The sequence below is a fragment of the Lacerta agilis genome, chromosome 4 (genome assembly GCF_009819535.1).
Source record: "Lacerta agilis isolate rLacAgi1 chromosome 4, rLacAgi1.pri, whole genome shotgun sequence".
NCBI lineage: Eukaryota > Metazoa > Chordata > Lepidosauria > Squamata > Lacertidae > Lacerta > Lacerta agilis.
The window spans coordinates 85,319,578-85,327,830 of NC_046315.1; the positions used below are offsets into that span (position 1 = coordinate 85,319,578).

General features: G+C 41.7%; 1 non-coding gene across 1 annotated transcript; it reads left to right on the forward strand.

Moving 5' to 3' along the window:
* Nucleotides 1-3,728: 3,728 nt before the first annotated feature.
* LOC117046163 lies at nt 3,729-3,840 on the forward strand. The gene has a single exon (XR_004426529.1). It is a non-coding gene; the product is annotated as a U6 spliceosomal RNA (small nuclear RNA).
* The last annotated feature ends 4,413 nt before the right edge of the window (nt 3,841-8,253 follow it).

Below are 8,253 nucleotides of genomic sequence, written 5' to 3' on the forward strand. Positions count from 1 at the left end.
GTTATTAAGCCAGCTTTTACTGATAAGGGTTGAGCAATGCAAAAACCGAAAGCTCCACCGAGGGTGTTTGTTTCTGCAGGCTTTGCGTGACAAAATACTTGAATACATTGCTTCTCCTTCTCCTCCCAGGTAATCCTGGCCCTATGCATGTTCATAAATCAAAAGGCAGCATTTGCATGTGTCTAATTGGCACCAACACAAACACCACTCCTTGAGACGCACTGTTGTGTAGGAGGAGGGGTTATTCTCTTAACAAAACAGGTCTATGTGGCAGGTGTAACAAAATATACACATATTGTATCACAGATATTGATATTGCACAGTTTGAAACAACTGGATGCATTAAAAAAAAACATGTTTCTTTTGGAATTAAACACTCAAGACCTCCATGCTATTCTTCAAAATTTTACTTGCAGATCTTTCTTCAAAACAAAATGAAAATATCAGATGTTACATCCAAAATAACCACACAGTGTCTTGTGCTGCCCACCACAGGCTCAGCATCTTAGAAAATATGAAATAATCCAAACAGACCTAGAAGCCCAGGTCTATCTCTCCCCACAGCTTGTATCCTGCCTTAGGCTGTTTATCTGGAGAGCTTCATTTTCATCCTCACTCCACAGAGTTTGACGAACCGGCCACCAGCCTCCCAAGGTGGCAAATTTGCAACTCAATACCTTAACCGCCTGATCTAAGGTTCACTCTCAGCACAGAACAATCCATAGCTAATCATTAACCAATTTAGGAGCTTAGAATCCCTTAGAAAACTACTGTGGAGAACCCCCATTAGCAATACAAATTTATGTCATTTATCCATTTTGAACCATCATAAATAAAAGGATGAGGAAATTAATCCATGCTTGGAATCTCCTATCTCAGCAGGAGATCTGCTGGACCCTAATCTACTCATCTCAGTGGACCATGCTACAGGATTGCTTACTTAGTTAATTAGAAGAATAGTAGATACTTATTGATTTTAGTGCTACTTTACTGACTTTAAGATGCTATATTAACTTATGTTTTGTTAATTTTGTGCTAGCCCTGCTTTTATATATTGATAGAATTAGTATTATGATTGTACTTACATTTTATTAATCTTAATTTCTGCAGAAGATAGTTGATTGTGCAGTATGGACATACCTACATTTACAGTTCAGTCCTCTATGTCCAAACTGGGGTGAGCCTAATTGAACTCACTGTGGCTTACTTCTAAGTAGACACATATAGAATTGCACTGTCCATAAGGAAGCCAACTTATTTTTAGCAGGCAAAATGGGTGTCCATAGGGATATTTCTGTGGTTGGGTGGAGAGTAGAACACTGTATTCATGAAGGATAGTTCCAACAATGACCATTTGTTTTATTGTAAGTCTTCTTCAGGTGTCTATCTGGCCACTGCTCTTAATATCTCCTTCTTTTCTTTGTAAAAGCAACATGGATCAGTAATTGTGTGCAAAACCTATTATGGAGCAGATATTCTGCAGTAATATATCACTTTGTATTGAAAATGTTTCATTATCTTTTTCTCTCTGCCTGAGTTTCTCAAAGAAAACGCATACGTAATATTTATGAGTCAGAATCATAGGCTTCCTAAAGTTCATACAAGGAGACAAAGTATTAAATAGAACTGTCAGGTTAGCAATGAAATTAGATAACTGTTGCTTTAGGGCATTTTAAAGAGGCATGCTGTGCTTACTAAATATGAGTAGTTCTGCTTTTATCCATTAAATGCTCCTCAAGAGTTGCAATTGAGGGCCAGTTCCTATTTTTGGCAAAGCTTTGGGCAAAACTAATTTGGATGAAATGGAAATAATTGAAGCTTGGCTGCAAGGTCTTCAAATTTACTTCAGGTAGCATGAGGGGAAGTACTTATTAGTTTGGGCTGCATGTGTGAGCATAACTACACTACAATCGACATCACAGACCCATGCAAGGTTCCCCCAGGGCAGCCATAAATCAAGGGATTACATGAATTCCTGGAGAATAGGTTGGTCAGTGGCTATTTGTCATGTTGACTAGATAGAACTTCCCTGTTCAGATTCAATGTCCCTCTGAATATTCAACACTGGAATGAACAACAACATTTAATTCAACTTACCTATGTCCAAAAGTCACTACGGAGTGTGTTTCCATTTAGACACCACCCATCATTGGTCATTACTGTCAGAGACACAAATTGTAGCATCATCAGGACATTACATAAGCTCTTGGATGTTACAATGAAGGGGTGAAACTCAACATTGGGTTCTAGCTTTCAGCAGAATTATTATATTTAGAAAGAACAACTAAACCTGGCTACTAACCAGGTTCTACCTCCAATGTAGTTGGCGCTCAGGTCCTGCTTGCAAGCTTCCTGCAAGCATCTGGTTGGCCATTCTGAGAACAAGATGCTGGACAAAATGGGCCACTGGCCTGACTAAGGAGGCCTTCTTATGTTCTTAACTACAGTTTAACTCTGTATCACTAGGAATCACAGAGTGAACTCAAGTCCATTTTCAGCAGGAAATCGTTTTGTTGGGCTCCAGTTTGCTTTATATATATCATATGTATGGAGATGTTAAATAGGTAAAAAAAGTACATCTCTTCGGGGTATAAATGTGACCTTAATGGAAGCATCACAAGTTATATTCAACCTGTGTTTACACCCATCTCAGCTGAGGTGTACCTTATGTGTTCTCAATTGATGGGGACGCTCACAGGAAAATACAGCTTTGCATCAGAATCATTATATTCTCTCTGGTTTCATTTGAGCAAGCTGTTCTCAGTGCGCACTAGAAATGCACTGTAGTTATTTACTGGAAAGATATTGCTCCTAGCAAAATGCCTCCAACACATGATTTCAACTGAGGAACATTAAGTACAATAGTCTTACTTTCATTCAGCTTTCATTCAGCCCAAACAGACTCTGTGCATAGAAAGGGAATGATAATCATGTTTCCCCTTCCTCATTCAATATCATCATAGTATTCAGAAGGCCAGTTGTGTGTGTGGGGGGACACAAGTGGCACAGTGGTGTAAACCACATAGCCTAGGGCTTCCAATCAGAAGGTCGGCAGTTCGAAGCCCCGCGACGGGGTGAGCTCCCGTTGCTCGGTCCCAGCCCCTGCCAACCTAGCAGTTTGAAAGCACGTCAAAGTGCAAGTAGATAAATAGGTAACAGTCCAGCGGGAAGGTAAATGGCATTTCTGTGCACTGCTCTGGTTCGCCAGAAGTGGCTTAGTCATGCTGGCCACATGACCCAGAAGCTGTCTGTAGACAAACGCTGGCTCCCTCGGCCTATAGAGTGAGCTGAGCACCGCAACCATAGAGTCATCCGTGACTAGACCTATCGGTCAGGGGTCCCTTTACCTTTACCTTTTATATATGCACATACATAGACTATATATACTATCTTTAGAAGGCAATGTACCGCACAGTAGGGGGAAATGCATTAAAACTGCAAGGGGAAATAAAATAGCCAATACACCAGGGTAGACAAATACAACCAACCAATAGTAATGACCATTAAAAGCTTGAGAAAATAATTGAGTTTTTAGCAACCAGTGGAGCAACATCCTTTGGAAGCTAATAGAAGGAAATGCCTCTGTCTCAGGAGTGCCTTGGGTGCAGCAGCCTGTGGAAAAAACAGTGGTGGGGGCATTTCCCATTGCTCTTGCTTGGGGCACTGCCAGTGCAGCTTTGAGGATGATGGGGAGGTGAAACAATGCAAATCCACAAAGTATTCTATAGGTATAGCTATAGATATAGCAACACATTTGCTAAAATCCGAATGATACAGAGAAGATTAGCATGTCCCCTGTGCAACGACAACATGCAAAAATAACATCAGTGAAGGTCCTTTAGAGGGAAGGTGTGTGTGTGTGTACACATACACACACACACACACACACACACACACACACACACACCAGGGATAGTTGGGTAAGTCTACTTCTGGTCAATATAATTTGACCTACCAGAGAGGAATGGTAAACTTAGCTTGATAGACTACGCTGAAATGGCAAAACTGACCGGGAGACTCCCATTTGTAGTGTAACAAATATTATGGACAATATGGATAGATACAAAATATAGACTATGAAATAATATGCAGTTGGAAAGGTTGACAATAGGACCCATGGAGAGGATGGGGGGGGGAGTGGTGAGATTCAGAGAAATCTCATTTTATGGATATGTATTTGGTATTGTATGTAATTTTCATTTGTAAAATCAAATAAAAAATGTGTGTCTATACACACACACACTTTCACATGTGTCCCATCCCATTTTCACATTAACCTGTGAATTTATTGTGGGTTTTTAAAAAAATTGAAAAATCTGCCCATATTTAAGTATGTAATTTCAATTCTATTTTCTCACTAATCACATCTTTCTGAATATACTTTATCCTGAAATGTGCATTTTTGCAAGGTTTTTTTAATGCAAGTTAAGACAAAAACACTGCTGGAGAAGGGTGAACTAAGTTCTGATCTGCCCATTGGTCCTTGGGGTTGCAGCTCAGGTCAGTTTTTATTAGAATTTGCAAAGAGCGTGTTCCTCAAACTTTGCGTGTGTGTGTGTGTGCGTGTTTGTGTGTAAAATGAAAGAAGCTTCCCATTGAGCAGCATAAACACACACACACACACACACGTGCAAGCATAACCTTTAGACGTTATTTTACTGCCTCAGAAAGCTCTGTGGTACTTGACTCAAGAATGGCCCAGGTTAGGACTGTCCCATACACATTTTCCCTAAAGAACAATTAATAAAAGACCAAAGCAAAGAAGAAGAAGGACCAAGCTTAGCGTTTTTCACATTTTTTTTTAAATTGTCTTTGCTTTTTGCCTGGCCTGAGGATTTCCTGATCATGATTACCTCTGCACAAAGTCTGAAGAACTATTTTTAGCCTGACTGAAATTTAGTTTGTATTGTATTTCGAAGCAGCAGCTCTTTTGAAGGAGCAGTTCTTTTATTATGTGCTTTTTTCCAGGAGATTTTTTTTTTTAATGAAGTCAGAACTCTTGCAGCTTCTTCATTATTTGCAGTCGTGTCTGTTCCATATTCTTTGTAGTCATTCTTCTGGGTTTTCTCCTTCCCCATCCCTTCTACACAGAGTTTCTGTAGCAGGTGGCTCCCTTGTTCTGTGGGATTTTAGTTCAAAGGTCTGTCTTCCAGGAAATGTTCCTTTTCTCCTGTCCAACCTAAGAAGGAGCCTCTCAGAACATTTAGAGCTCAGCTGGAAGAGGCCTGTTCTCAGTCTCCTGTTGTGAATTTCATGCTGCAAAATTAGGTGCATAAAGGGAAGCAGGTACAGGCATTATACTTAATGTTGCACCAGGAACATCATGCTGTGCAAAAAGGAGGGGGAGTGGATATAAATTAGCATATGTGAGGAAATAGTATTGTTCTAACTGGCAAAGAAAATACGGAAGTTTAAGTTACATTATTATTTAATTGAATGTCTTCCTCCAATAGATCAGGGGTTGTGCATGTACTTATTCAATGTGTACTTAGGTTGCAATGTGTGGTATACACGACATTTTATCTAGTTTGATACCATACCCATGCATCCAACAAGATTGGCAAAATGGCCTAGGGAAAACAGTTTTACATCATCATCATCATCAATTAATTATACCCTGCCTATCAAGATGATGACAGAAACCTACCAACAGCATACAAATCAATATGGCTAACCTGATCCAAAACACTCACCCACCCCACTCACACAGAAAACCAAGATCAACACAGCCAACCACAAAGGAACAAGCACACCCTACACCAATCACGACCTCTCACCGCCAAAGAAACACAAGCGAACAACAGAGAACCAGCACAAATGATGCCGACACCAAATCCTACATATACTAAGGAAAATAGAAACATCACCTCCCCACCCCACCCACCTCCTCCTCCCCTTTCTGCCTAATGTCTCAACAACAAAAATTGATCTGTAAAAATGTTACATGGAAAAATGCGAGAGACATTGTACACTTCTGTAAACCAAGAAAATCTTTAATTAAAAAAAGATTAAAAATACATTAAAACATCAGTCATTAAAAACTTCCCTAAGCAGGACTGCCTTCAGATGTCTTCTAAACGTCAGATAGTTGTTTATCTCCTTGACATCTGATGGGAGGGCGTTCCACAGGGCGGACAGCACTACCGAGAAGGCCCTCTGCCTGGTTCCCTGTAATTTTGCTTCTCGCCGTGAGGGAATCACCAGAAGGCGCTCGGAACCGGACCTCAGTGTCAAGGCTGAACAATGGGGGTGGAGATGCTCCTTCAGGTATACTGGGCCGAGGCTTTACCCTCCCCCTTTGCAAAGGCTCATGGGACAGCTTTTTCTCATGAACCCATTGCATGGACAAGATACTGGTCAAAACTTTGCCCAGTATTTTGCTGCAGTCTACGGGCCGCAGTGCCACGGGGCAAAGGCATCCCGTGCTTGTTGGTTTACGAAATGAGGCTTCTTCTCTCTGTGTTCCTCCCAGCAGTCATTCCTACTCTGGTCACTCAGTAGAGGTGCCATTGATTGAAATATTGAAGGAAGTAAAAGTGAACCATTTTACAAAGGTTAGCACTCATTGTTGGAATTAAAGATTGACTTCGTAGCTTTCCCTGACATTCCTTCTCAGAAGAACACAGCAGAAATGCTGATGCTCACAACTTTCCTCCCCCCTCCCTTTGGCAATTGGAACTGGTGGGGGCTGATCAAAGTGACCAGCAAGGATGTCGGTGGTAGGAATGGGGAAAGAGTATAGAAATTGAGAGAGCTTTCAGTTGGGTAGTTTTTGCATGGTCATTGTAGGGAGAGTTCTTAGTATGAAAGCTTTTCAAAGAGGAAGCCCATGTTGCCACGAAGAAGCCTGGGAGAAGGGTTTTTTTAAACAACAACAACCATGGATTAAAATGACTACTTGGCCAACTTGAACATTTGATATGGCAATTACAACATACACACACACACTCCACTGAAAACAACATAGCCCTCTCCAGAACCAAAATAGCCTAAAAACCAATCACAAAAATGCCCAACTCATTATTTCATCAATTAAAATGACTGTCAGTGAACAATAATCTAAAATTGATATTTTATGCTCCCACTCCCCAAAAATACTTTTCTATTTGTAGATATGCAATATGGTTCTAGCACTACATTTTTAATGCTTCATGAAATCAGTTTTCAAATGTTTATATAGCTCTGTCTCTATCTCTGTCTCTATCCACATACAACACATACTGTGATTGCCCTGGGCCAAGACAGTCATTGGCCTCTTCAAGTTCCATAGAAATCAGTGGAACTTTCTCATGCATAGCTAAGCACAAGAATGTAGCCCAGGTTGCATTTCTAATGAAGAACAAGCAACCCAATCCTCCCCAAACAGCTGTGTTGTTATATTGAAGGGGCAATGTGTACTCATGTGTTGCCAAACAATGGTACCATCTGAACTGATGTGGCCTTTTGGATCCTAGGATTTGTTGGCATTGCAAAGCTCTATGGGATAATGCAGCAATTTGCTAAAATTTCCATCATCAAAGAAGCCTTCCCCACATTGATTTCTCCATTTCTCAAGGCCGTTAGACTTAGTGTCCCACGTGTTGCAGGGAAATATTATTTATTTAACCCCTTCCATCCTTCCAAAGATCTGTTATGTCATCCTTCATCAAAATTATCAGGGTGACATACAACAAACTAGTAAGAGGGTCAAAATCACCCCCGAAAGGTGTTTCCCTTGCCAGGTAAGAATGAAATGAAGAGAACAACACCCTTAAGGTGATCTGATGTCATATGCTGATAGTCTTCCATGACAGCAAAAAGAGGCAACATCGTCAAGGAAGAGCCATCACTCAGTGCTAGGGCATCTGTTTGCATGCAGAAGCAGAGGTGTAGCATGGGGGGACAGGGAGACCATGGCCCAGGGCACAAAATTCTGTGGGGTGGGACCAGGGTGGGATGCAGGCACTGGCTTCCAGGGGAATCTCCACCCCACCCTGGCAGAGGTGGCAGAGCAGTTCAGGGCCACGATGAGCAGCATGGATGTAAGGTGGTGGACAAGGGTCAGCCCCAACGTGGCTCGGCCCAGCACACCTCTCTGCAGAAGTCGGGGGAATTCGACCACCAAGAGCCACGTCAGTCAGCTGGGCTCCCCCCTGTGCAGGCAGGCAGGTGCTGCAGCACGGCCCCACTCAGCTTTGAGGGGTGCTGTGGTGGCGTTGCCCATCCTGGGCACTGACAACCAACATGACATGGCTGTCCAGGAGGTTCCAGATT